Consider the following 27,823-nt stretch of genomic DNA (forward strand, 5'->3'; position numbering starts at 1 on the left):
TGCTAAATTGTAAGTCTGCTCTAGCAAGCAATGTTTATCACTACTAAGCTGAAAAATGTCCTATGTTATAGTATTTTTTTTTTGTTCAGCAAAACCAGTATCTTGACAGAAGTGCCAAGTAATTTACTTCCTTCTGTTAACATCATAATCTTAAAAAATAATGGTGTTTGAGCCCATGTTCTGGAGCAATGGGTGTATTTGTGCCCCAGATATATATACCAAAGCTAGGAATTCTCAGAGTTTATTAGAGAAATCTGTACTGTTACAAGTGAGACTACTAGAAACTATTGTCTGTATTTCCCCCATTTGAAAGATCAGTATAATGGCAACATATTTAACACGGAAAATGCTTCTCTTTCATGAGAAGTGTGTCACTTCTTGACATGGCAAGATTCTACCCAAGAAGCTAAATCGTATTTCTTTGGAGTCTCTGACCTTCTGCCTTTGTTCCTGTGCACTGTTAATTGTTGTTAATTTCTAACACCTCATTAATTATTTCCATTAAAGATGTGGGAGAGGGAAATGCCCTTCATTCATGGATGGTCACACAACTAAACCATTAATAATTTTTAAAAGTGTGTTACTTTAAAAGTGAAGAGTGAATTTGAGGCATTTGCGTTAGAGTTGGTGTGCTTCTGATGGCTGGACAATGACACTCTTAAATTCTGCCGCTGGCTGTGTGGGTGGGGACACCGAAAGGATGCAGTTCTGGCTGAAGAAGACGCCGAGTCTCCTTTCGCTTCGTTAATGACTGTGACATTATCCTCTAGTGCAGAATGTACTTTTCAGAGAACGTCTCTCTACAACTTTTTCTTGCTTTGCGAAAGAAGCCTAGAGGTGAAACAGCTTCCTCCAATGTCACAGCCCAAGTCAGTCGCACAGTTAGTACTTTACGTGGAGTTGCTGACTCCCACTCGTCTTCAGCCCACCAGACCATGCCGGGAGGTCAGCGCTGGGGCTGTGATGACTTTCACTCCCACTTAAGGCTTTCACAGAGATGGATCCAAGGCCATTTCGCTGACCTTGGGCTGCCAATCTTAGAAAAACTCCTGGGACTGACATTTAGGGTTGAGATTTTTATTTAGCACCTATCTTGAAAGCCCAGACAGAAGATCCTTCCCACTCCCACTAGTTTTTAAGAATGTTGAGAATCAAACATTATAAATGGAAAAGAAGGATTGAATATGGTCTGTAGGTTTCACCAACCAGTGGAAAATTGTAGGGCATGGACAAAAGATTTGGGAAAGTGGATAAAACACTGCCTTATAGATGGAGATCTCAACAGTGAAATCTGGGCAGCTGGATTTTATAGCTAAAAGTGGATTCATTGCAGGGATAATATTTTGAACTTAAGGGTAGATATAATTCTTCTAGCTGAACTCTTTGTTTTGCTAATAAGACAATGGAGATCTGGAGAGGACCTGGAAACCCCTTACTGTGAATGAGGGAAATGTGAGAACAGGTTATTTAGGGCTTTTTATGGCTTCCAATTTTGATTCTGCTTTTCATCTGGACTGTGACCGTAAGAGCAAGGGGAGACAGCATTCTCCTCATTTTCCTTCCCTCTCCCTTTCTTTTCTTCTTCTGTGCTAGCATACTGGGGAGATGGGAAGGAACAACTTTCTGCTTCCTGGAATAGACTTAAAACTATACCAGACAACTTAGAGTATCAGATGACATCATGGACAAAAGGTGAGGTTGGAAGTCTAAACAACGGGCTGTTCTGTAAATGAGAAACCGTCTAACTTCAGGCCCCCTCTTCCTTCTCATCCATAAAATGAGGCACTTATATTTCAAGTCTTAGGGTTTATTGGGCAACTGGATTCTAAGGGCTGTTGCTCTTCAGTTGCCCAGTCATGTCCGACTCTTTGCAGCTCCTTGGACTGCAGGACACCAGACCTCCCTGTCCCTCACCATCTCCCGGGCTTTGCTCAAGTTCATGTCCATTGCATCAGTGATGCCATCCAGCCATCTCATCCTCTGACACCTTCTACTCCTTCTGCCCTCACTTATATTTCAAGTCTTAAAGCTTATCAGGCAGTTGGATTCTAAGGTCTAAATTCCCCTACCATTTCTTCCTGTTGTTCAGACAGTATCTTTTAATTGCTCTACAATAGTCTATGGATGCCACAAAATCCCACATTTAATTTATCCCTTCTTCTGTAAATGGCCATGTAAGTTGTCAGAAATTTTTTTTTCTCTTCAGAAGTCATGCTGCAATAAACATTTTTGTACAAATATCTTTACAGATATGTATAAAAATTTCTCCACAGTTTCAATTTTTTTTCAAATACTTCCAAATTAACCTCCAAAGTAACTATTATAATTTTCCAGTTTCACTCCTCCTACCTCTATTCCCAAAAACAACTACATGGTTTTTACCATCTTACCATCTGCAGTCAGCTGACAGGATCCAAGTTCTTATTCTAAGGGATGTAATTCCCCCCATCTCTGTTCCCTCAAAATCTTTGCTTCCCTTGCTTCCCTCCAATCTTCCTCCTCCATCAATAGTGGTGGTCTCTCCTTGGTTAGAGGTGAAGAGGAAGAGCCTAGCTTATACTCATGTTTGTGCCCTACTCTTTGGCTTCTGCCCTAATAATAATGTCATTATCCCCCCAAGAGGGTGACTTTTTGAAATCTGCAAGTTAGGAAGAAAATGCTGCTTCTCTTTAATGCTGTTTCAGCCCTTCCTTGAGCTAATGAGCAAGAGACATGGCCAACTGCTTGAATAGGAGAAAGGTCAAAGGGGAGACAAAGAAGTGCAAAAATAATCAGATAATATTTAAATTTTCTTGTCTTTAATCATGTATGTGCCTTTAACAAATTGCCTTTATTGAAAATAATAAGACTACATGAAACTGAATTATCTGGGAAATCTAGTACAGAGGGCCACTGTTACTATAACACTTACCATTTCTGTTTTGGATTATAAGATAGTATTTCATTATTTGCATGTGGGTCTTATATTTCGAATAGGAAGAGAGATGATCCAGAATTAGGTAGACAAGCTAAGTATGTGCCCAGGCAGGGAGAGGAAAAGAGGGAATCCAAGAAACATTTTAAAGGGGAAGAGATTGAATGAAGGGAAGAGCAAGGAGAAGAAGCTCATGATTTTGAGCCAAGGAAAGAAAAATGCTTGTGTCTTTGATAAGAAATGGGAGACAAGTGTAGCTCAAGATGGCAGGTAGAAGTTGATGAATTAGAATTTGGGTATACAGAATGTGTTCATCTCCAGGAGAAATTTCATCCCAACAGAACTTCCTTTTCTTTAAAGCTGCAGCCAACATGCTAACAGCCCTTTTGCGGCATTTTCCATGTGATTCACAGGATACCCTTTTACTGTGCGGAATGTTCTCTTGCCCACACCAGTCATCCTCCTGGAGCCTGCCATCTAGCAGCTTTCTGCTTCTTCAGCGCTTTCCATTCCTATCACAATTCCTAGACTTCTGAACTGTGCATGAGTGTGTGTGAGCCTGTGTGCATGCACAACACATACAACATGCACACACATGCACACAGATAAGCCCACAGACTGGAGACACTGGATTCATACTCCCCCCGAGGAAGGACTAACTTCCTTTCATGTCCTCAGAATGGGCTTCCTTGAATTTACCAGAGAACATCCTTGAATGGGGGCGGCCCTGCCACAGTCCTTGCACGCATCTCTGGAAAGCAAATTACTCCCAATTAGGTGAATATTCTACTGGAGGTTCCCACTTGGCAGTCAAGTGCCCCCCAGATCCACCTTCTTATTAACCCTCTGGTAATATTGCTATTCCTTGCCCCCTTTGAAGTTTTCTCAAAAATATTCAGCAAATTGTATTCCATTTCCCTCCTGTCACCTTCCTTCCACAACATCAAGGCCATAGATACCTCAGTGCTGACTGTACCCTCAGTTCAGCTCAGCCAGAGGCAAGCAAAACAAGGACATTTCTAGCCAGTTTATTTGAAACACTTTGTGAAACAGACTGTTCTGAGTCATCAGTGATGTCCTGTTTCTAGGACAAAGAATAATTGCTCTGACCTCATAGTTGCTCTTTTCAAGGACTCAGGTTTAAAGGTTATAAAGAGCTATTTAAACTCAATTATTTCTAGTTCCTCTCTCACGTTTTCCACTGCCTTTCAATATATGATGGGAGGCTCATTCATAGTCATAGACCAGTTCAAGTAATACATGCTCCCAAGATTATAAAATGAAAATTCATTCACTCCTTTATTTATGATTTCAACCAACATTTCTGGAGGACCCTGACATGCTAGGCACATACACGAGGTACCAAAGGTCAAAGATATCCTACGCGATACATTCTGGAGTGGAACACAACTATAGCAACTGGCTATAGCTAAAGTGAAATAAGTTGCCCATCTTTTGTGTTGTTGTCTTCTCTACTTTTCTTTTTTGTCTTTTCTATATTTCTTTACTTTTCATTCTTTATCTCTCTAGTTCTCTTTTTTCTCTATTTCCCCCTTCTTTTTCACCACCTCATTCTGCCATGGTATTTTCAAAAGGTGATCTTGTGTTCTGTCTCTCCCACTTGTTTCACAGTACTGATATTTATCAATGGACAAAAGACAAACCACCATTCTTTCCAAATATGGTCATTTTGCAATCTTAGTCATCTGAGATTTTTCCAAAAGGATGGGAAAAAAAAATGTGTAAACCACTGAATCAGTGGATAAAGCTATTGGAAAAAAATTAAAGATCTTAAGACTTGGAAAGAAAGGCCACATTTTCTGAACAAAAAGTCAGCTCCTGAATTTTTCAGGATTGCCTTGGTTTTATTGTGGTAATAAACAGCTTCCAAATGTCAGTGACTTAATCTAAAAAGAGTTTGCTTCTTGCTGATGTCTATCATGGGCCTGTGGAGGACTCATCTCCACCAAGTCATTTAGGAATCCAGGATACTGGGCCTTCTGTCGTCTCAACACAGGCTTCCAAGCTCACTTCTGCCCAGGAGGAGAGAGCTGGGGAGTCTTCTGAAAATAAAAAGCTTTGGCCCAGAAGTGACATGTAGTACCTCTGCTCACAACAAGAGAGCAGGCACACAGCAGTATCCACTGCTAAGGAGCCGAGCTGTGGCAGCCTCCATATGCCTGAGAGCAGAGGAGGCCTGCCTCTTTGTGACCCTAGTGGTGTCCAGCACAGCACTCGGTCAGCAAGTTTGAAATGAAGACCACGGGAGATCCCAAATGTCTGGCTGCTGTGCCTGAAAGGCAAGTAGAGAACAAAGAGCCAAGCTGTGTCCTTCAGCAACAGACCTCAGGCCTGTTCTTCTGGTTGCTGTTTTACAAGCACATATCTCTGGCTACACAAACTCCTCACCACCTTAGGTAACCTCCTCCATAGATCCTTGTACCTGAAGGCAGAATAATAAACCCATGTATGTCTTTTTATCCAATAAAGCATCCACCTCAAATTACTAAGAGAGTTCATCCCTGAGGTTGAATATTCCTTTTAATTTACCTCTTTAATTAAGGTATGGGGTTTGTGAGACTTGAACCACTAAGAAGCATAACCATTCTAAGACTGGGAGGCCGTCCCTTGCCTGTGACCATGTGATGGAGTGAGGCTGCCAGGGAGCCAGGCTTTCAAGAATGATGAGACAGCTCCATCTATTGTGGCCACCAACCTGAGTACGTAACTGAGTGTATCACTTCCCTCAGATACATTCTCTCAAAGTGAAATTAACTTTACGGTATACGCAATTGTAAAATCTTTTTGGATGGTTTTATGTAATGATCCAGGAGTTTGCAGATAAGTGACTGTTGAGTAGCTATAAACTAGAGTTTGCATATACTTCTGAACTTCCTGGAACACCAAAGATCGAGGTCCTTAAAATCATCCATGTAAGAGTGGGTACATGCTGATCCCTTAACAGAGCTCAGCCTAAAAGAGACAAAAGCTGAGAAAACCAACTCAACATGTGGCAAATAAGAGCTGAAACTCCAAACTAGGCTGATTCTTTGCATCCTGGGTGCCCAGTTATGAGCTTGTGTGACCTTGATCAAGTTACAGAATGTCTTTAAACTTCAGTTTCCCATAAAATGAGGATGAAAATAGTACTTGTCTAAGAGACTTGTTGTAAGAATTAAATGAGGTGATGATACTTATTAGCAGAGTGCCTGGCACATACCAAGAGCTCAGATAATGTTACTAGTAGCTATTATATTATTAATATTGTTCTGTGTTGCAAGCATGTATGGAGTGTGACCTTAAGCAAAACACATGCTAGACACTGAAAGAAATGCTTGAATGAACAAGTCAGAGCCTCTGCCTTTCAGGGATTTGCAAACGTGTGTGTGTGTGTGTGTGTGTGAGAGAGAGAGAGAGAGGGAGGGAGAGATAATTGGAAGATATAAAGGTAGAATGAAGAGAGAAGAACCAGGAAAGGAAAATTACAAGATAAATAAATCTTTTAGTTGCGGGCTTACTCTGTACTTTTAAATAACTAATTTCATGTAATGTTCACACAACCCTCTGGGTAGGCATTACTAACATCCTCATCTTATTCTGAAATAAAGAAGCTTTAGAAGGAGGTCCGTAGCATCAGGTGACACATGGGGTTGGGGAAGCAGAGGGGCACAGGGCTGTGTGGTTGGCTTGACTGGAGCACAGGAGAGGGCCGGTCGAATGGAACGTGAGGTACCTGGTGTCCCAGGGACGTCCTGCTCACAGGCACCGGCGGTCATTGCTCACACGGAGTCCAAGGCCATCTCTGATTTTGTCCAGACAATCATTAGTGTCTTGCTGTTCGACGCAGAAACAGTAGAGTGCCTTGGCGCAGTCACCACGTCTTTGAGAGGCTGGAAAACTAAAACATGTATTCGGGCCGTGCTTATCCTCAACTTCAAATCTTGCAACAAACCCAGGACATGCCAAAAGGGCCGCCAATGGCAAAATAGCCCCACGTGAGAGACATTCAGTCAAAAACTTCATGGTGATCCAAGGTTGACCACTAGATGTCGCCTGGCTGGGCTTGGTGATATACCTGAAGATGGTGGTTAGAACCGAAACCAGTCTCTGTATTTCTCCACCTCCTCCTGTTTGTCTTTCCAGCACTACAAGACCAAGACTATTATCAGTATCAGACTCTTTACTCCACCCACCCACCCCCACTAGTATGTTTTATTATGAATTAAGAGATAAAATATAAAGGTATAAAGAAACTTGGGAACTTCTGGATTCTTCTAGACTTCTGCCCCATTAAACACTTTGGAAAGAAAGGTAATCTCCATGCAAAACCTCCATTAAAATAACTTTGTGGGCTTCTCTGCAATTAGCACCTCCAGAATCTTGCTCTGACTCTTGGTTTAGTTGACTTACTTATGTCCTGATCTTATACTTGATAAGTTTCTCTAATCAGATGAGAAAACAGTTGAGCATTTCTGGACTATAGACCAACCGTAATGTTATTTGAAAATAGAAGCTGGGCTTGGGGGTTTAGGCTTTTCCCTTTTTATTTGTATATGATTTAGTGTTCATCCTACACTAGACACTAAAATGCATTGTTTAATTATCTGAGCTCAACACATCATTTTATAATTCATTAGTCAGTTGCTCTTTGCAAAAGCTTATTTCTTATGAAACAAAAGTGGGAATCATGCAACTGGACTATTTATCTCTCTTTAGGGGTTGGGGGTTAATATCTGATAGCTCATAACATCTTTATTATAATGCATTTATAATGATTTACTGAAATCATTCTATGGCTAAGTATCTAATGTCAAAACCGGGATCTGGCATGAAATAAAATGCTGTATCCTTGGGTAGCTCTAGGGAAAAAAAGGCCTCAGCCAATATTTTCTATGTAATTCTACAAACTGTAATAAGGGTAAGGGTAATTGCCTTAATGTCAATTAAGCTATTAATAATGCCCATCCTGTCATTTCTAAATATAGCAGTGTCTCAATCATACATTACTGTCCCCTGTAATTTCTGTCTACACAGAAATGAGATCACAGCTTCTGCAGGTCGGGAAGTCTGTCTTGCAGCCAGCCTTTCCTCCTTTACATACAAGAAAGTTTGGAGGTTGATTTACTTGTTTTCTTTTTTTTTTTTTTTTTTTTTTTGGCTTTTTAAAGCAACACAATTTTATTTTAGAGTTCTTTTTTTTTTTAATTTTATTTTATTTTTAAACTTTACATAACTGTATTAGTTTTGCCAAATATCAAAATGAATCTGCCACAGGTATACATTGGGGAACACATTTTCTTTTATGAGATCTTTCTACTTAGACACACATATATAAATATTTGTAAGGGCAAGGCAATCCTGTGAACAGAGACAATCCAGCCTCAACATCTCTCTGTTTTCATTCTGCTTCTAGATGACTAGTGTGGTGTGCTCCTTATCAGGACCAATGATCCAGGGTCCAGGCCCCCAAATGATGGTCCAGATTGTCCCGTAATAGCCAGCTGGGCACTTTAGAGTTGGGAGCATTCACGCCAGCTGCCTGATGCTCTGCTGTGTGCGTGTTGTCCTCAGACAACCTGGATGCACACAAGTTCCTCAAGGATAGACAGACAGCAGGGTGAAACACAGTAGACTGAGACACTCGCAGAGTAGAGGGGCCCGTGGGCCCTTGGTGAATTTCAGCAGACACAGGGAAACGCGTATTCAGAATCGGGACTAGGAAGTGAACTGTAGGCTCTTGGTGAATAGAGATAATGTTGCCAACTCTCCCAGATGAGCTCTAAATCAGAGCCACTTATCTCACAGCGAAGAAGGACCTGGACAAGACCTCTTTCTGTAGTTGGCACTTATATTTCTCCTGGGCTAGGATTTCTGAGCAGTCACTTCCTCTTGCCCCTCTTGTTGGCCATCTTGGTGAAGTGAACTTCTACTTGATGATATTTAGAACTCATTAATTTGTCCCAAGGAAGCTTACTGTATGGCAGTTTAATGACAGAAACCTGTTTTAATGCAAATGGACATGTAATCCCACTAAGGCACTCTGAGGGTGTAAATTTAAAACAATTGCTAGGAGCTGACACTGGAGTTTAATAAGATGGAGGGCTAGTTCCCAGATCCTGGTACGCCCCGGGGACCCTGCCTGGACACCCAGCCGTGGCAGTTTTAGTGCAGCTGGCGGTTTCCATGGTAATCAGAAGAGCGGGGCACTTCGGCAAGTCTCTCTGAGGTGATGGGGATCCGAGTTCTGGAAGGGTGGGTGGGAGTGCAGGGAGCAGGCAAGCTCTGTGCAGGGAGGAAATGAAGGGTGAGCGGGTGTGCTCTGCACATTATTCCTCAGGGCACAGGCTTGGGGAAGATGCCACTGAGACCCAGGAGGTGGCTTCTGCCCTGGCGTATTGTCAATGCCTGACCGGGGCAGATCACCATAGAAAGAGCACTGCCTGGGACCCCACTTCTGCCAGCAGGTAAAGGGGGAAGGCCGCCTCTTGAAAGGGGACAGAAATGAGGCTGAGGAAGGAATTGTTTGTGAATGTCTGCTAGATTATAATGCTGTTGGGTGCTACATCATTCTCCTGAGAGCCCTGAAAAAGGTTATTCTGGGTGAAGTCATTTTTGTAATAAAGTTGGCTCTAACTCTGGGTCATAAATCATGGGTTCTGGTACTAAAAGAAATCACTAAACATGCCTCTGTTACCACATACTGTCCTCCTTTGAAATACTCTGGTTTTACTACAAATCCTCCATTGACTGAGATGGGGGAAATACACACAATGAGCAAACGATTCCTTCTGTCCCAGGCTGCAGCCCCGCAGGCATGTGGGCCTCCCGGAATGATTTCCTGAGGTGTGATGTTATTTATGGCGGGCTTTCTCTATCAAAAAGGCAAACAGCATCCTGAGTGACCCTGAAGTGTTTGCATCATTGCTTCTCTTGCTAATTGATTCATCCCCTGGCAGGGCCTGAGTCACGGGCTGTTAGCTGGACACTCTCTCCCCACTGCAGATCCTGTGGACTAAGGCGCACAACAAGCAAAGATGTTAATAAAATTGTTAAATGTCAAAACTGCAAAACCCACACCCATTCAGAGTCCATCAGCTCTCCTGGAATGATTCCGTAAAATACCATCTCCTCCCCTTGTCCTTTTCTCAGCCTAAACTTCATCACCTTCATTAAGGAAGAAGATTAAGAACTGTTATTAGCAACACATTGTTTGATTTCTTTCTTCACTTCCTCCTTTCAGAGAAGAGTCCAGCACAGAATGAAAAGGAATGTTATCATAGGAAGTGCATTTCAGACGTAGTAAAGCAGAAAGGAGAGGGTGGCCCCAGTGGCAGTTGTAAGAGGGACAGAGTGTGGATCTCTATAGCTCAGTGGCTGCAAAGCAGAAAATGAAGATTGTAAAAACGTCACATAAAGAAAAAATGCACAGTGGATTCGTTTTGCGATGCCCATAATTCAGTAATGCCTTTAAGTAGCTAGAAGAAATATAATAAATGTTTTTCCACAACATTGATCATACTGTATCAGAGGAAATATTAGCGTGCAGGGAGCCATGATTATACTGGTAGTAATTCTCGGTGCAGAAAACTAGTAGAAGATGGGACCCTTTATAGGCCCAACTTTTATTGGCTGCAGTTATTTACCTTTAAGAATACGCCTAATACATTGTCCTATAGCTAAATATTTTTGTGAAAATTCAAACCAGTAGTATCAGTAAATCAGAAATCTTGCCACCATTTTATAGAATTTATGTATATATTTTCCTGTAGATGCTCTGATACGTTCCAGAATACAAAACCAGCCAATTGACCATGTAAAAATTCTAGAATGTCTGTAAAACAGATTCTTCTGTATTCTGAACCTGGATAGGAGCAGACAGGTTTATGGCATGTGATTCCACCCAAATGCCACCTGTATATATATAACATCTCTCTAAAGAAATTAAATGGATTATTAGATTATATACTGCAGTAAAACTATACCGGAAGCTGTAAGCCAGGAGAGGATATGCATGTTGGCAACTGCCTTTTTTAGGGAATCTTGAAACATCAAAGGAAGCTTTGCAAGACAGGATTTTTCTTTAGGGAGAAAAGAAGGGAACTGATCCCTCATGCCAGCCTCTTGCTCTTCATACTGGCAGGACCTGGTAATGTGGTGGCCATGGCCACCTTGATGTAGGAGGTTCCAGCCTGTCAAGGGAAGGTTCTACCCTTGCTCTCGAGGGACCCTGGGGTTTGATTCTAGAAATAAATTATCAAATGGGAGTTACAGGGTGCTCTGGATAAGAACCACCTGGCCAGACTCCTGCGGAACTAAAAGGAGAGGTGACACCTGGGTGTGCCAATTCTCCATATATTCCCCACAAAGAAGCAATAAGCCAGAGGGATCTCTGAGTGAAGACCCTGGGGTTTGATTCTAGAAATAAATTATCAAATGGGAGTTACAGGGTGCTCTGGATACGAACCACCTGGCCAGACTCCTGCGGAACTAAAAGGAGAGGTGACACCTGGGTGTGCCAATTCTCCATATATTCCCCACAAAGAAGCAATAAGCCAGAGGGATCTCTGAGTGAAGATCCTGAGAGAGCAGTGCTAGGAATGTGTTCTTTTGCTTTAGAATCTGGATAATCCCTCTTGCAGTTCAAAGGCCTTGTAAAAGCAAACAAAGCTGGCTAAAACCTGTGGATTCACCTGCTCTGTGTCAACACACGTCTCCCAGAACTCTCACTGCCACAGGTCGTTCCCCAGGCACTCCTGGGACCCTCCCCATGTCTCTGGCTGGCGCTCTCTGCAGAGTGCTCACTGCAGGCCTCCTGTGCACCCGCTCCTTCAATCCAACCGCTTCTGAGCAGTGCTTTCTCCTCCATTAGGGCACAACAGAGAGGTACGTGAGCTGAATGGTATTTGGAGCTTTTTATGGAATTATGTCTTGATTATCTTGTTGGATAGATGTGAAACTTGTTTATTTCTCTCTTCTAACAAGCAGGTTTTGAGAGGGTGCCTGTAAATTCTTCCCAACTTGAGAAATTTAAAGAGGCAGACAGATGAAGGGAAAGAACCCCAATAGGAGGGGTACATCTAAAATTGAGAAAAGCTTGACACACAATGATGGTTTTTCCGGGAGTGCCACCCGGGAAGTTGGTAAGCTGTCACCTGACATACTCAGCGTTGACATGGACATACATAATTTACAGGTCAGGTGACTTAACAGGCTTCTGTTGAGAGTTCTTTCCCAGGGTCACTGAGGGGGCCACCTTGCCAGCATCCTCCTACAACTGGCAGTGGTCTAGGTACAGCAGCAGCAGCTGTTTTCAGATTTTTTTTTTAATGAAAATTATTATTTTTTAACTTAGTTAATTGGTTGGTTATTGAAGGAATGCAATTTAAAACAAGAAGTTGAGGGGGGAGCTAATTATCCGTTTGAATTCCCTCTTCAGATATATTATCCTACATGGACTTATTACCAAAACTTGTTGAAGATTAATGAGTAGTCCTGTTCTTTCTTCTCTCGCCTCCCTTCTCTCTCCCTCCCTTCTCCCATTTATCCCTTCTTCCCTCCCTCCTTCCCTCCCAATCTTCCTTCCTTTTTTCTTTCCTTCCTTCTCTCCTTTATTTTCCATTCCTTTTCTTCCCTTACCCTTCTTCTTTCTCTTCATCTTAAATGACTTGGTAAAAATCATAATGAACTTCTTAGAGCAATTCCACAACCATGAAAATGTTCAGGGTCACGGATGTTTTCCCTGGAGTATTTAACAGAGGAGTCAAGTATAGCTTTCATTTCTGCTGTGTCTGCAGCATGCACGCAGTCTCATTTGTCCTTGCAAAAATGTCTAAGTGTGCTTAGGAGGGTCAGGGAGACCCTTGGAACACTATAATTTTAGTAAATTAAAAAACATAAAAATAACACTTAACAAAACAGATTTTCGAAACTACTTAGGAAGTAGAGTGAACTTTGTTTCACTTGGCATCCAGCCTGAATTATTGACTTACATTGTGGCCAGATGAAGAATCTAGACAACATTTGACCATACAGAATATTTTATTATAATTTAAAACATTTTATATTTTAAAATGAGATTCACTTGTAATTATCTCCACAACCGCTGGATGTCACTGTTGCATACGCCTGGGCAGTAAAAGCTTCCCGCTTGGGCAAGCAGAAACTGGTATTTTAAGGGCTTTCATGCTTCCTTCTTGGCACTCTACCTTTTGGTTGAACACATGCTATCATGCTAAGACGACTGTCTTCTCCACTCAGTGCACTCAGCCCTATTCTCAATTATGGCACTCTACTGGGAATTCTAATTTATACAGGATGAGATTTCTCAAACACAATTATCTTCCTCACTATTTAAAAAGAGTATGGTACATTTATAATAGTTCCCAACATTGTGTATTAATTATAACTAGCACATTCTGGATACCAAATGGAGTGAACACATAACCATAAAATATCCTGGATTTATAAAGTGGCTTCCCGCCGCCCCCCCTCCAAAGTGCTTACGACAGTTTCATATCTATTTGCTCATCTGTCTTCCCAACACCCCTAGGGGGTTACCTGCTTTAATGCTTTTATGAGTCAAAGTTGACCTGTGAAATAAATTGAATGAAGTAATTATTTGCACTGGGATCCCAGGAGTAAAGCAAAAGCAAACACTGAAAACTGTTCCAGACAGCTAATTATAGTTTGCAAAAGTAACTCGTTGAAATTTGGGTAGTTTTGGGTTTTTTCAATTACTTTAAAAATTTCTTAATCCCTGGACCCCTTTACCTCTTCTTTTAAATATGCATTTAAAAAAAAAATCTAGGCCATCTTGTATAGCTGACGTTATACAGAAATTAGATATTTTTTTAAATTTTATTTTATTTTTAAACTTTACATAATTGTATTAGTTTTGCCAAATATAAACCTGAAAAAATCCTGGCCCCTAGAAGTGCTAGACTAGAATATGACCCATGGGAAGAAATGGGAGGACCAACTGGAACCGTTGTTAGCTTTCCCTACAGTTAGAAATGACCATGAGCTTCACTTCAGCTGTTTAGTTGAGTCTCTTTTTTCCTAAAACCTTGGACTTGTTTTCTTTAGCTTCCTCTCGTGCCTTTGCACTAGGGAAGTCAGAGCTGTTCCTGGAGGGACTACTGGCCTAGATCTTAGCCGGGGGAGGTGGGGAGAGGAGATCCCCTCTGTTCTAGTGAATAATCAGAGAGTTGTGTTGCCTGTCATCTATAAGATGCTTTGATCCAAAATTTCAGTCATTGTTTCCACATTTAGGGGCTGGAATGAACATCAAAGAAGTGGGTGTACGGAATTTACTGAATGCCAAAAAGTACAATAACATACAGAGGATATAAGCAAACCCCAGTGGCAAAATTTGCTGCCAAATGTCACACATAATAAAGGCCCCTGAAGTGAGAGTCTGCCTTTGACAAATGCATAATGATATCAATGCCAAGGGAAGGAACTAGCATGCTGAAAGGTGAATAAAAGAGCCGGGAACAGTTCACTGGACTTAACAAATTTCCTTCGTGCATTTTCACACAACAGGGAAAGCAGGTGGCACAAATGCATTAGGTGATCACTGGACAGGGCTGCAAACTCACCAGCAGTTTTAAATTGATCTGGCTTTTTTGGGGTGCAGCTCTAAAGATGAAAATAAAATGTGATTAGTAATTACTCATCTTCTGGAGGGAAAAAAGGGGGGGAACAAGGAAAGTGAAAATAGCTTTCTTGTTCTGTCTTGGATAGTTCCAGATTTGAAAGCCCACATGTTGTTTGCTATAACTTCTTCTCCTCCCAGGGCCAATGCATTCCAAACATTTCAGCTAGCGTAGTACACCGAGGAGCTAGGAAGTTAGGGCTCGTTTGTATCCACAGTCTTTGTTCAAATATGGATTAATTTTGGTTAATTTCAGTGGGTGCACATAAAGTAAAATGCACAGAACTGAAACCACTGAAATCAGGCCATCATGTGATCATCTAAAAACCTACTTTTCAAGCTCCTTTAAGTTTTATTTTTGAAATAAAAACAATAAAATGACTGTAAAAAGTTTCCAAAAGCATTGACATTATGAGCAATTGCTAACCAAGGCTATTCCCAGAATGATGGAGAATATTTGGATATAATTCTAGAAAAGCTAACTGCCCTGCAGTGCCAACTATAAATATGTCATTCAGAAGGTGATTTGATAAGGCTCCTGTGGTAGGTGGCTCTTGCCTCCAGGGCCAGATATCGATAGAGAAGCATATTGTGCTGCTACCACCAAGGTCAGCCTTGGAGGGCGCAGCAGATTCTTGCCCAAAGCTCCCATCCTTTTACTATGGAGATGAATACTTTAAAAAAAAAACAAAAACAAAACCAGACTGAGTGTGGATGTTTAAAGGAAAGAGTCTCAAAAATGCCACAGTACCTGGTAACAGCTTACCAGGTTCATGAGCATAGTCTGGTAATGAATTAAGTACAAGTAAAACCAAGATGTGTGTGTTTATTTGAAACCCTCCAGGGTTGAGCAAAAAATTGTGCCAGTTGCAAATGGAGTCAGCATTTCTATCCTATGCATTACGCAATCAGAGCTTGTTTGCTTGTATTTACCAAAACCATTTTCAACACAATCCCTACAGTTCTTCCTACAAAATTTCTTCTGCAGGCTTGCACTGCATAATAACGGAGCTCATAGATGGGTCCTGCTTTGTTTATTGTGCATGTTAAGTAAATGCAATGATTTTCATTATTTCAGACTCTATAATGAAATGACTGAGTGCCATTAGAAAATGGACAAACAAGTATTCAACTGGCTGGATGAACCGTAGCTTTCTGGCATTAAAGGTGTAATATTTATGAGTTAATTTAATCATAGAAGAAAATATTGAGAAGGTGACTGAGTAAAATGATTACTGTGTATGATGTTTTTGCCATGCAGCTGGATAAACATATTCTATGACAGACCTTGGCAAGAACTGCAAAGATGCTCTTACAATGGCATGAATAAATATTAGGTGCTGCCTAGAAGTCATTGCATTTGAAGTCTTGAGCAAAGCCAGATGAGCTTTAGCAGGAAAATATGAAGAAGCCATGTATGCACATTAGGATTATGTAAACACTGAGTTCTTTCTCTGCTGCCTGGGAATTGCTCTAACATTCATTTTCATCTACATCACTGACAGATTTTTTTTTCTTTTACACATTATCTTTGCACTTCTAGGAGTGCACTTAAGCATCAAGACCCAGTTTGGGGGCAGCCCAGGTAAGTTTTTCAACAATATGGACTTGCAGAGAAAAGAAATACTTTGCCTAGGCTACAGGGAGCTGACAAAAAAGATTGTATTTTATAGTGACCCAATCCCAGGTGGCTCAATGGGTAAAGAATCCTCCTGCAATGCAGGAGACTTAGGCGATGTGTGGATGTGTGTTTGATCCCTGGGTCAGGAAGATCCCCTGGAGAAGGAAATGGCAACCTGCTCCAGTATTCTTGCCTGGAGAATTCCATGGACAGAGGAGCCTGGCAGACTGTGGTCCATGGGGTCTCAAAGAGCCAGACATGACTGAAGCGACTGAGCATGCAAGCATGCAATCCAGTCTATGTAAAACAGTAAATTTAAAAATTCCTTTTCATGAATGTCCTTAGAACATAGGGTTTCAGATTCCAAGAAGGACCGTAAGATAAAGTGATAGGTGGGTATATATTTTAAAGTCAGGAGATCAGCAATAATATTATAACAGTCATTTAATGAAGCATTTGATTCAGGGCAGCAAGAACCAGTGTACAGTACATGATCACAGAAATATATTTTTGTGGGTTTTTCCCCCCACAGGTTGTTATTTTACCAATAAAGAAAGTATCTTTTTTTTCAGTTTTATTGAAACATAATTGATATAAAATACTGTGCAAGTTTTAGATGTGCAGTGTGTTGATTTGATACACATATATTGTGAAATAATCACCACTACAGTGTGAGCCAACACCTCCATCACCTTACACAATTATCATTTCTTTTTTGTGGTGAGAACATTTAAGATCTACTCCCAGCAACTTTCAAGTATATAATATATTGTTAACTATAATTACCATGCTGCACATTAGATCCTCCAGAGTTTTTCATTTTATAACTAAAAGTTTGATCAACACCTTCCCATTTACCTCACCCCCCAGCCCCTGGTAACCACCATTCTACTCTTTGTTTCTATGAGTTTGGCTTTTTTAGATTTCACATGTAAGTGATACCAGACAGTATCCATGTTTCTCTGTTAATTTCACTTAGCATGCCCCCAAGTTTCATCCATCTTGTCACAAATGGCACAATTTACTTTTTTCTCATGACTGAATAATATTCAATTGTATATATGTACCCTATATTCTTCTTTCATTGAAGTATAGCTGATATACTCTCAGTATAGCTGAGAATTGGACCATAAAGAAACCTGAGCACTAAAGAATTGATGCTTTTGAACTGTGGTACTGGAGAAGACTCTTCAGAGTTGCTTGAACAGCAAGGAGATCAAACCAATCAATCCTAAAGGAAATTGACCCTGAGTATTCATTGGAAGGACTGATGCTAAAGCTGAAACTCCAATACTTTGGCCACCTCATGCGAAGAGTTGACTCATTGGAAAAGACTCTGATGCTGGGAGGGATTGGGGGCAGGAGGAGAAGGGGACAACAGAGGATGAGATGGCTGGATGGCATCACTGACTCCATGGACATGAGTTTGGGTGAACTCCAGGAGTTGGTGATGAACAGGGAGGCCTGGCGTGCTGTGATTCATGGGGTCGCAAAGAGTTGGACACGACTGAGTGACTGAACTGAACTGATGCTGAAGCTAAACTTCCAATACTTTGGCCACTTCATGTGAAGAGCCAACTCACTGCAAAAGACCCTGATGCTGGGAAAGACTGAGGCCAGGAGAAGGGGACAACAGAGAATAAGATGGTTGGATGGCATCACTGAACCAATGGACATGAGTTTGAGCAAACTCTGGGAGAGAGGACAGAGAAGCCTGAAGTGCTGCAGTCTATGGGGTCGCAAAGAGTCAGATATGACTTAGCGACTGAACAACAACAATAGTTGATTTACAGTATTATATTAGTTTCAGGTATACAGCATAATGGTTCAGTATTTTTACTGATTATACTAGAACACAGATTATAGCCAACATAATGGCTATAATTCCTTGCATATCACATTTTCCTTTTCCACTCATCTGTTGTTGGGCACCTAGGTTGTCTCTGTATCCTGGCTCTTGTGAATGATGCTACAGTGAACATGGGAATACAGGCATTGCTTCAAGATCCTGATTTTATTTCCATTGGATATATACCCAGAAGCAGAATTTTTAGATCATATGATCGTTTTAATTGTTTGAGGAACCTCTATCACTATTTTCCATAGGCTGTGCCCCAGTTTACATTCCTACCAACAATGTACAAGGATTCCATGTTATCCACATCCTTGCCAAAGCTTACCTCTTATCTTTTTGATAATAGCAACACTCTCTTCCAACAACACAAAAGAAGACTCTACACATGGACATCACCAGATAGTTAACACTGAAATCAGATCGATTATATTCTTTGCAGCCAAAGATGGAGAAGCTCTATAAAGTCAGCAAAAACAAGACCAGGAGCTGACTGTGGTTCACATCATGAACTCCTTATTGCCAAATTCAGACTTAATTTGAAGAAAGTGGGGAAAACCACTAGACCATTCAGGTATGACCTAAATCAAATCCCTTATGATTATACAGTGGAAGTGAAAAATAGACTGAGGGGACTAGACCTGATAGATAGAGTGCCTGATGAACTATGGACTGAGGTTCATGACATTGTACAGGAGATAGGGATCAAGACCATCCCCATGGAAAAGAAATGCAAAAAAGCAAAATGGCTGTCTGGGGAGGCCTTACAAATAGCTGTGAAAAGAAGAGAAGCGAAAAGCAAAGGAGAAAAGAAAAGATATAAGCATCTGAATGCAGAGTTCCAAAGAAGGGCAAGGAAAGATAAGAAAGCCTTCCTCAGCAATCAATGCAAAGAAATAGAGGAAAACAACAGAATGGGAAAGACTAGAGATCTCTTCAAGAAAATGAGATAGACCAAGGGAACATTTCATGCAAAGATGGGCTCAATAAAGGACAGAAATGGTATGGACCTAACAGAAGCAGAAGATATTAAGAAGAGGCGGCAAGAATACAAAGAAGAACTGTACAAAAAAGATCTTCACAACCCAGATAATCACGATGGTGTGATCACTCACCTAGAGCCAGACATCCTGGAATGTGAAGTCAAGTGGGCCTTAGGAAGCATCACTACGAACAAAGCTAGTGGAGGTGATGGAATTCCAGCTGAGCTATTTCAAATCCTGAAAGATGATGCTGTGAAAGTGCTGCACTCAATATGCCAGCAAATTTGGAAAACTCAGTAGTGGCCACAGGACTGGTAAAGGTCAGTTTTCATTCTAATCCTAAAGAAAGGCAATGCCAAAGAATGCTCAAACTACCACACAATTGCACTCATCTCACACACTAGTAAATTAATGCTCAAAATTCTCCAAGCCAGGCTTCAGCAATACGTGAACCATGAACTTCCAGATGTTCAAGCTGGTTTTAGAAAAGGCAGAGGAACCAGAGATCAAATTGCCAACATCCACTGGATTATCAAAAAAGCGAGAGAGTTCCAGAAAAACATCTATTTCTGCTTTATTGACTATGCCAAAGCCTTTGACTGTGTGGATCACAATAACGGTGGAAAATTCTGAAAGAGATGGAAATACCAGACCACCTGACCTGCCTCTCGAGAAACCTACATGCAGGTCAGGAAGCAACAGTTAGAACTGGGCATGGAACAACAGACTGGTTCCAAATAGGAAAAGGAGTACGTCAAGGCTGTATATTGTCATCATGCTTATTTAACTTCTATGCAGAGTACATCATGAGAAACGTTGGGCTGGAAGAAACACAAGCTGGAATCAAGATTGCCGGGAGAAATATCAATAACCTCAGATATGCAGATGACACCACCGTTATGGCAGGAGGTGAAGAGGAACTAAAAATCCTCTTGATGAAAGTGAAAGTGGAGAGTGAAAAAGTTGGCTTAAAGCTCAACATTCAGCAAACTAAGATCATGGCATCTGGTCCCATCACTTCATGGGAAATAGATGGGGAAATAGTGGAAACAGTGTCAGACTATTTTTTTGGGGCTCCAAAATCAATGCAGATGGTGATTGCAGCCGTGAAATTAAAAGAAGCTTACTCCTTGGAAGGAAAGTTATGACCAACCTAGATAGTACATTCAAAAGTAGAGATATTACTTTGCCAACAAAGGTCCATCTAGTCAAGGCTATGGTTTTTCCTGTGGTCATGTATGGATGTGAGAGTTGGACTGTGAAGAAAGCTGAGCGCCAAAGAATTGATGCTTTTGAACTGAGGTGTTGGAGAAGACTCTTGAGAGTCCCTTGGACTGCAAGGAGATCCAACCAGTCCATCCTAAAGGAGATCAGTCCTGGGTGTTCATTGGAAGGACTGATGCTGAAGCTGAAACTCCAATACTTTGGCCACCTCATGTGAAAAGTTGACTCATTGGAAAAGACTCTGATGCTGGGAGGGATTGGAGGCAGGAGGAGAAGGGGACAACAGAGGATGAGATGGCTGGATGGCATCACTGACTCGATGGACATGAGTTTGAGTGAACTGTGGGTGTTGGTGATGGACAGGGAGGTCTGTGATTCATGGGGTCACAAAGAGTCGGACACAAGTGAGCAACTGAACTGAACTGAACTGAATGATTAGTTATGTTAAGCATCTTTTCATGCACCAAGTCTTCTGTGAAAAGGATTTGTCTATTCAGAAGGTCCTTTGCTTATTTTTTAATCGAATTGTTTGGTTTATTTGCTACTGAGTTGTATGAGTTCTTTATATATTTTGGATATTAACTTCTTAGCAGATACATGATTGGCCAATATTTCTTGCTGCCTCACAGGCTGGCTTTTAATTTTGTTGATGGTTTCTTTTGCTGCTCAGAAGTTTTTTAATTTAATATAGTCCCACTTATTAATTTTTGCTTTTGTTGTTTGTGCTTCTGATGTCAAATCTAAAGAAATATTTTCAAGACCAATTTCAAAGTTTTTTCCACCTATGTTGTCTTCTAAGAATTATAAGGCTTCATGTCTCATGTTTAAGTCTTTAATCCATTTTGAGTTAATTTTTGTGAGTGGTTATGATAGGGGTCCAATTTTCTTCTCTATGTGCCAACCCAGTTTCCCAACATCATTTATTGAAGAGACTATCCTTTCTTCATTGAGTATTCTTGGCTCACTTATCAAATACTTGTTGACTGTACATGCAAGGGTTTATTTCTCGGGTCTTTATTCTGCTCCATTGGTGTCTGTGTCTATTTTTTATGTCAGTATAATACTGTTCTGATTACTACAGATTTGTGCTATAGTTTGAAATCAGGAAATGATGGCTTCTGCTTTGTTTTCTCAGATTGAGATCTTTTGTGATTCCATACAAACTTTAGGATTTTTTTCTATTTCTGTGAAAAATGGCATTGTGGTTTAACAGAAATTGCATTGAATCTATAGCTGAGTTGAGTGGTATGGACATTTAAACAATATCAACAAAGAATATCTTTCCATTTATTTGTGTCTTCAATTTCTCTCATCAAAGTCTTATAGTTTTCAGTGCACAGATCTTTTACCTCCTTGGTTAAATTTATTTCTAAGTATTTTATTGTCATGATGCTATTGTAATGGAATTGTTTTCTTAATTTATTTTTGAAATTTTTCATTGTTAGTGTGTAGAAACACAACGGATTTCTGTATGTTAATTTTATGTCCTGCAACTTTACTGAATTCACTGATTCATTTTAACAGTTTTTTGATGGAGTTTTTAGGATTATCTATATAGAAGATCATATCATCTGAAGAAAAGACTGTTTTAGTTCTAACCTTCCAATTTGGATGGCTTTTATATCATTTTCTTACCTGATTGCTCTGGCTAGGATTTTTAGTACTATGTTGAATAGGAGTGGTGAGAGTGGGCATTCTTCTCTTTTTCCTGATCTTAGAGAAAAAAGATGTGTTAACTGTGAGTTTGTCATATACAGCCTTTATTATATTGAAATATGTTCTTTCTATATCCAGTTTCTGCATCTATTGAGATGATCATCTGATCTTTATCTTCCGTTCTTTTAGTGTTGTGTATCACATTTATTGATGTGTGTGTGCTGAACTACTCCCAGGGATAGATCCAGTTTGATCATGGTATATGATCCCTTTAACATGCTATTGAATTTGGTTTGCTAGTATTTTGTTGAGAATTTATGTACCAATATTCGACTGAGTGACTGAACTGAACTGAACTGATTCATCAAGGATATTGGTCTGTAGTTTTCTTGTAGTATCCTTATCTGGCTTGGTTATCCGGATAATACTAACCTCATAAAACAAGTTTTTGAGAGTGCTCCTTCCTCTTAATTTTTTGGAAGAGTTTGAGAAGCTGTTGTTCAGTCACGCAATTGTGTCTGACTCTTTGCGACCCCACGGACTTCAGTGCAGCAGGCTTCTCTGTCCTTCACTATCTCTCAGAGCTTGTTCAAATTCATGTCCACTGAGTCAGTGATGCCATCCAACCATCTTATTCTCTGTCGCCCCTTCTCCTCCTGCCTTCAATCTTTCCCAGCATCAGGGTCTGGGAAGTTTGAGAAGAATTGGCATTCTTCTTCAAATGTTGGGTGTAATTCACCATCTGATCTTAGACTTTTCTTTGTGTGGAGGTTTTTCAATCTCCTTACTTGTTACTGGTCAGTACAGATTTTCTGTTTCCTCATGATTCAGTCTTGGTAGGTCATCTATTTCTAGGAATATATCTTTTTCTTCTAAGTTATCCAATTTGTTGGCATATAACAGTGATAGTCTCTTGTGATCCCTTGTATTTGCATAGTAAGAGTTGTAATGTCTCCTCTTTCATTTATGGTCTTATTTATTTGAGTCTTTTCTATTTAGTTTATCTAAAGGTTTACAAAATTTTTATTTATCTTTTCAAAAAATCAGCCAGGTTGTGGGGAGAAAAGTTGCAGGTGGAAGACTTCATCTTGGCTGTCTCTATGCTCTGATGTGAGTTGGCTTATATTGTCTTTGCTTCTTCCATTTATATTTTTATTTCCATTTCATGCCTGAGAACTTCCAAATGGAACAACAAAAAAGGAAAATGTAGTTCAAAATATCCTTGTATTTTTCTAAAACTGAATGCTGTTTCAGTATTAAATTTTTTTCCAGCTATGCACTATGCCCAATATCTGAACACAAAACTCTTACTTCCTGGGCATTATGTTTCTAGTCTTTAATAATTGTCTCTAGCATACATGGCATCATGTCTTGAAATACCTAAAAAAGAGGTCAGTTGTTAGCAAATTTTCATAGCTGTACAAGGAATCATTGTAAACAGACTTGATGCTATACTTCTTTTGGTACATGTATAGGTGAGACTGTATATTACTCCAGAGAGAGAGAAGCGATTTGATATTTTGTATATATAAAGTATTTAGGACAGTATCTGCATCATGGTAAGTCCTTTGTAAATCTTAGCTGCTGCTACTCTTTCTACTACTACTATTACTAATATTATTGAAAAGCCTAAGGATTATGTTCTGACAGGGGATCAGTTGGGCTGGTTTCATTAGGAATACCAACCTTTGGCATGGACCTAACACATGTACTAGATTAGATACGTGTTTCTCACTTATGAGGGACTGTTTGATCCTTTGGGAGACCGTCTTTTTAAATCCACTTTTTTTTTTTTTTTTTTTTTTTGCCATTGGCTGCCCCTTGGGGACAGAGTGTCAGAGTGTCAAAGTGAAACCCTGGGATGTAGCATGCATGTGGGTTTTTGCTCTGAAGCAATCCTTCTCAAACTATGTGTGGTGAAAAATCTGTTTCTTTTTTCATTTCCAGTCTGTTACAGCCTAATATTTTATAAAAAGCAATAAAAATAACTTAAAATGGAATAAAAATCAATGTACACAAAATTCAGGTCCCATTTTTTAATTATATTTGACAGAAATAAACTTAAGCTGCCACATGGTTGCCAACAGTTCTAAACGCTGTGCTGTGCTCAGTCGCTTCAGTTGTGTCTGACTCTTTTGACCCATGAGCTGTAGCCTTCCAGCCTCCTCTGTCCATGGGATTCTCCAGGAAAAAATACTAGACTGGGTTGCCATACCCTCCTCCAGGAGATCTTCCCAACCCAGGATCGAACCCACGTCTCCTGCATCTCCTGCATTGCAGGCGAGTTCTTTACTGTGAGCCCCCAAGGAAGCCCAGCAGTTCTAAATGCTTCCTCTCAATTCTGTTCTCGTCTCGTCTCTGAACAGTAGCTAACAAATCCCTGACAGTAGGCCTCATTTTGAGCAGCAATCTCACAGAGAACAATGAGGATCCCCAAAGTCTGTCGTGTCCCTACTACTTTCCTTCTGTAATGCTCAAAGGGCTCTCATCAAAACAGGTTTTAGGCCGGGTCGGCAGGGTTCAGGCCCCACCTTTATTGGCGTGAAGCTGGTGTCCGGGGGGTAACTGAGACATCACAAGAAAAAGCCACTTCTGCCGGGCACTGGCCATTGTCTCAGTTGGGAATTTCCACACAGCTAAGCGGTGGGCTGTTTAGTGTGAATGCACAGGTGTGGAGACAGCCTGTGATAGACAGCTTTATGGCAAATAAACACAGTGTATGATATACTGTAATCAACTATATAAACAACTTTAAAATTGTCTTTACTTCATATTTCCAGCATTTGCTTTTGTTAATCGTATGTCTTCTTGACAGCAATTAAATAACCTTGAGAGGAAATGTACACCTGCTGTCTCCCCTGGGGAAACTACATCTCTTTTGTGAATGACATAAGTTCTCCATAAAACATAAGCAAAGATAGGAGAATTGAATTTGGAGATATGTCTCCTTCCTCTCTTGTTTTATCTCTAGTTGAAGTGGAGGGCAGTTTAATATAGCTAAGCTTTTCCCAGGTCCCTATGCTGGCGTTCTTTCAAACCCCACTATTTCCCAGACGGCCAAACTGGAGACCCTAGCTAATGACGTTCTGACAGGTATCAATTAGCGGGGAAGATGTCACGACTGCCTCGCTTGGCCTGTACTTTCACCCTCCCTGACTTCTGGGCCCTGGTGCTCTCAATACTTCCTGATTTCTGCAGCTCACCTCATCTACTTTCCATGAACACTATACTGGTCCTGTTTTCCTTAAAACAGAACATAACAACGTTTCCTTTGCTTGAGACAGGTTCCAAAAAAGCTCCGTTCATTAGGATCAGTGAAGTAAAAGTCAATTTTAATAGACAGGTGTCCCCACTCTCAAGATGGGGTGGCAGGAAAGTGGCTGCTGCTGGGAAGGCCAGGTGGGTGCTCGGGGCTCAGTGCAGGCTGCTCGTTGCTGCACCTCTGGTGGACTGAGTTTCAGCTCCAGGCTGGTTAGACAAGCAACATTTGGGGTGAGTGGCCTGGGGCACTGCGTGCTTCTGGAGGCACTGGAAGGGTGAGCAGCTGCCCTAGTACCAGTGCTTCGTGTGCAATAACCACCCCCCGGCTTCAGCTATGCGGATTCAGGGTAACGGTTCAGCACACCTTCTTCCAACAGAAGTGGGCTCGCCTCTTCCAGGCTCCATATATAGTCTTTTTTTTTTTTTTAATAGTTTTCATTTATTTATTTTTGGCTATCTAGATCTTTGTTGCTGCAATGGCTTTCTATAGGTGAGGCAAGCAGGGGCTGCTCTCTAGTTGCGGGACAGGGGCTTCTCATGCAGTGGCTTCTCTTGTTCTGGAGCACGGGCTCTAGGGCACGCAGGCTGCAGTAGATGTGGCACGTGGTCTCCACAGTCATGGCTTCCAAGCTGTAGAGCACAGATTCAATGGTTGTAGCATATGGGTTTAGCTGTTCTGTGGCATGTGTGAGCGTCCTGGATCAGGGATCAAACCCAAGTCTCCTGCACTGGCTGGTGGATTCTTTACCTCTGAGCCACCAGGGAAGCCCCATATACAGTTCTGACCACAAAACATCACCAAGGTTTCAAAAACTGGCTGAGTCCTTTGTCTTGGAGCTAGAACTTGGAGAACCTGAGCCTCCATTGTGTTTTGTGAGTTGAGTTGGGAGCAGCTGTCCTGAAGAGGAGCATGCAGGTATGGACTGCATCACACTCTTAGAATGGTTCCATCCACTCTACCTACTTTTAAGAAAAATGGCTTCAAAATGACAGCATTTTTCAGTGTGAGAACAATGCCAGAGTTGTATGATCTGGTTAACAGGTAGAAACCTGACCTGATTCAGTCTGATGGAGAGTAAGAATGTCCTGACACCTACAGGAATTCTACAGATTTTCTTTCTTGGCTCTACAGTGATAGCCCTGTCAAGGGTAAAGTGGTAGTAACTGACGATGGGGTCAGAAATATCATGGAGGATACTGCGAGGATCAAGGTAAATTCAGACCAGGGAGGTTACTAGATCACAAGTAGGAGATGTGCACCACCATGGACAGGGCACCCAGAACTGTCACCGGGACATGGGACATCACAAGTGAGTCCAAAATCATTCCCGAACTGGTTCAGACATGAGTTTGGGAGGTAACGATCTTCTCTACATTAGACCAGCTAAAGAGGTACTAATAGTTATCTCTTCCAAGGCAGGCATCTTGCTGCTGGGAAGTGGCTGAACATAATGGGGAGGCTATCTGTGTATCTAAATCATGGAGGGTGAAATGGGAAAAGAACAAGGTAATTGTAAGGTATACCTTAAAAAGATCGGCTATTTATATCATTTTACTGAAAAAATAGGGTCTTAAACCTTCAATCCCCCATAACTCTTCAACTACAAACGTAAGGATGCTGGGATCCAGGAAGCTCTGAAGTGTGCTCCACAAATCCAGGAAAAGGTCCCCTCTTTCTTTGAGCTCACCCTCTGCTCTCCCAGTTGAGTTGACCTGGACTATAAAGCTGACACGAGTGGAGTGATCATTGGGGTTCAAGAGGAAAGGGTCACTGTCTGCTGCTTACTGCTTTAATTTTCCTTGTATAGTATCATCATTATAATAAACTAACTACTCCATCCAAAGATGACTTTTCCAACACATTTTAGTCAAAGGTACTGAGTACATTATATCAATGACTCAGTGGACCAAGGATCTGAGCTCCATTGCAAGCATACTTCACTCTGGACAGCAAAAGAAAGGGGTGAATAATTAAGCTCGGGGTTTCATTCGTTCTTACCTTTGGAAATTATCTATAATGGAAGCCTCCCTCCATTCTCTGTGTTTGATAAACTTAACTTGCTTACTAAATGACTTTAGTTAAAGAATAAGCCAAGTCCTCCTGTTGCCTATGGGAGGAGGTGGAAGGTGTTTGGCAAGTTCAACCATATGTTATTTATTTAGCATCAGTTATCACCAGTTCCTCCCCAAGCAGCATACCCCCTCAGCACATCCCCACCTCCAAGTTCAGAAGAACCTGGAGGGGAAGGAAAAAGCTTGCTAAGTTGCTTATGTTCACACTTCAGAAGTTTGTAAAGCAAACTAAGAGCTCTGAAATTCAGTCTGTTTACAGTGGTACTATAAGAAAAAGGATTTATTCTACCCTGCCTTTTAAGAAATGATCAAATAAATACATTTGCAAGTTAACAACATTTATAGGTCTCCCCACCATTTCTTTCTCTGTTTTTGTTCCTTGCAATTTTGCTCATGTGGCTGTTTGTTATTGTTGAAGAGACTGGCTGTTTGTCCTGGGGTTTCCAAAAATTTGAATTTTGTTGATCATGTCCCTGTGATGTTGTTTAACATGTTCCTTTGCCATTGTAGGCTGTAAGTTGGTAGTTAGATCTAGAGGCTTGATAAGATTCAGGTTCAATTATTTTGTCAAGAGTATTTTACA

General features: G+C 41.0%; 1 pseudogene; it reads left to right on the forward strand.

Moving 5' to 3' along the window:
• Positions 1-6,631: 6,631 nt before the first annotated feature.
• On the forward strand, positions 6,632-26,734 carry LOC129647274 (tissue alpha-L-fucosidase-like; annotated as a pseudogene).
• Positions 26,735-27,823: the final 1,089 nt, after the last annotated feature.

This window comes from Bubalus kerabau, chromosome 3, assembly GCF_029407905.1.
Source record: "Bubalus kerabau isolate K-KA32 ecotype Philippines breed swamp buffalo chromosome 3, PCC_UOA_SB_1v2, whole genome shotgun sequence".
NCBI lineage: Eukaryota > Metazoa > Chordata > Mammalia > Artiodactyla > Bovidae > Bubalus > Bubalus kerabau.